Source organism: Ruditapes philippinarum, unplaced genomic scaffold (genome assembly GCF_026571515.1).
Source record: "Ruditapes philippinarum isolate M1 unplaced genomic scaffold, ASM2657151v2 ctg821_1_1_1_1, whole genome shotgun sequence".
NCBI classification, from domain to species: Eukaryota; Metazoa; Mollusca; class Bivalvia; order Venerida; family Veneridae; genus Ruditapes; species Ruditapes philippinarum.
This window is the reverse complement of record NW_026852645.1, coordinates 184,906-187,350: the sequence shown is the minus strand read 5'-3', so window position 1 is coordinate 187,350 and position 2,445 is coordinate 184,906. Positions and strand designations below refer to the sequence as shown.

General features: G+C 39.3%; 1 long non-coding RNA gene across 1 annotated transcript; it reads left to right on the top strand.

Moving 5' to 3' along the window:
- On the top strand, positions 1-2,166 carry LOC132719828 (uncharacterized). The gene is made up of 2 exons (XR_009624274.1): positions 1-964; positions 997-2,166. It is a non-coding gene; the product is annotated as an uncharacterized LOC132719828 (long non-coding RNA).
- Positions 2,167-2,445: the final 279 nt, after the last annotated feature.

Sequence of the window (2,445 nt, the reverse complement as noted above, 5' to 3'; positions counted from 1 at the left end):
GTTTATTAGTCCCCTACCGGTTTACCGGAGGGGACTTTAGGTTTACCCTCCGTCCGTCTGTCTGTCCGTCCGTCAGTCCACAAAACTGGATCCCGCGATAACGCAAAAAGTACTGAAAATATTTTAATGAAACTTGATATATGGATAGATGGCAGTATGGAGATTATGCACGTCTTTTTCTTTTCTTCCTATGTTGAAAATTCTGGTTGCTATGGCAACAAATAGACTGAAAATATGGCAAATTTTACACATAACCTGGATCCCGCGATAACGCAAGAAGTACTGAAAATATTTTTACGAAACTTGATATATGGATAGATGGCAGTATGGAGATTATGCACGTCTTTTTCTTTTCTTCCTATGTTGAAAATTCTGGTTGCTATGGCAACAAATAGACTGAAAATATGGCAAATTTTACACATAACCTGGATCCAGTGATAACACAAAAAGTACTGAAAATATGTTTATGAAACTTGACATATGGGTAGATGGCAGTATGGAAATTATGCACATCCTTTTTTATCTTCCTATGTTGAAAATTCTGGTTGCTATGGCAACAAATAGACTGAATTTCAAGATTTCTGATTCTAGCTTTTAAGTTTTTTCACTATAAGTTCTTTATTTCTTAAGGTATTTTCTTCAAACTTTAAGTTGCTTGTCATCAACCACATCATATGTGACAAGGTTTACAACTCTAGCACAAAATTTATCAGAATTACCTCCCTTGAACTTAAAATTTTCATGAAAAAAACATTGTTTTTTTTTTAATAACCTCTTTTTCTGAATGTATCTACTTCAAACTTCATATAAATGTTTCTTATTGTCACTCAACATTTGTGAGTGTTCAATACTCTAGCAAGACTATTTCCAGAATTATGCCCCTTTTGAACTTAGACTTTTTATGCCCCCATTTCGAAGAAAAGGGGGTATATTGCTTTGCACTTGTCGGTCCGTCGGTCCGTCGGTCTGTCGGTCCGTCGGTCCGTCGGTCCGTAGACCAAATGGTTTCCGAGTGATAACTAAAGAACCCTTAGGCCTAGGAACTTCAAACTTGGTATGGTGATTGGTCATGACCAGTAGATGACCCCTATTGATTTTGGGGTCAAGGGGTCAAAGGTCAAGGTCACATTGACCTTGTAAGCAAAAACGGTTTCCGATCAATAACTAAAGAACCTTAAGGCCTAGGAACTTCAAACTTGGTATGGTGATTGGTCATGATCAGTAGATGACCCCTATTGATTTTGGGGTCAAAGGTCAAGGTAACATTGACCTTGTAAGCAAAAACGATTTCCGATCAATAACTAAAGAACCTTAAGGCCTAGGAACTTCAAACTTGGTATGGTGATTTGTCATGATCAGTAGATGACCCCTATTGATTTTAGGGTCAAGGGGTCAAAGGTCAAGGTCACATTGACCTTGTAAGCAAAAACGGTTTCTGATCAATAACTAAAGAACTTTAAGGCCTAGGAACTTCAAACTTGGTATGGTGATTGGTCATGATCAGTAGATGACCCCTATTGATTTTGGGGTCAAGGGGTCAAAGGTCAAGGTCACATTGACCTCTTGGGTAAAAATGGTTTCTGACCAATAACAAAAGAACCCTTAGGCCTAGGAACTTCAAACTTGGTATGGTGATTGGTTATGACCAGCAGATGACCCCTTTTGATTTTGGGGTTAAGGGGAAAAGGTCAAGGTCACATTGACCTTGTAGGTAAAAACGGTTTCCGATCAATAACGAAAGAACCCTTAGGCCTAGGAACTTCAAACTTGATATGGTGATTGGTCATGATCAGTAGATGACCCCTATTGATTTTGGGGTCAAGGGGTCAAAGGTCAAGGTCACATTGACCTCTTAGGTTAAAAACGGTTTCCGATCAATAACTAAAGAACCCTTAGGCCAAGGGACTTCAAACTTGGTATGGTGATTGGTCATGACCAGCAGATGACCCCTATTGATATTGGGGTTAAGGGGTCAATGGGCAAGGTCACATTGACCTTGTAGGTAAAAATGCTTTAAGATCAATAACTTAAGAACCCTTAGGCTTAGGAACTTCAAACTTGGTATGGTGATTGGTCATGACCAGCAGATGACCTATTGATTTTGGGGTCAAGGGGTCAAAGGTCAAGGTCACATTGACCTTGTAGGTAAAAATGGTTTCCGATCAATTAACTAAAAACGCTTAGGCCTAGGAACTTCAAACTTTGTATGATGATTGGTCATGACCAGCAGATGACCCCTTTTGAGTTTTGGGTCAAGGGGTCAAAGGTCAAGGTCACATTGACCTTGTAAGTAAAAACGGTTTCAGATCAAAAACTTAAGAACGCTTAGGCCTAGGAACTTCAAACTTGGTATGGTGATTTGTCATGACCAGCAGATGACCCCTATTGATTTTGGGATCAAGGGGTCAAAAGTCAAGGTCACATTGACATTGTAAGTAAAAACGG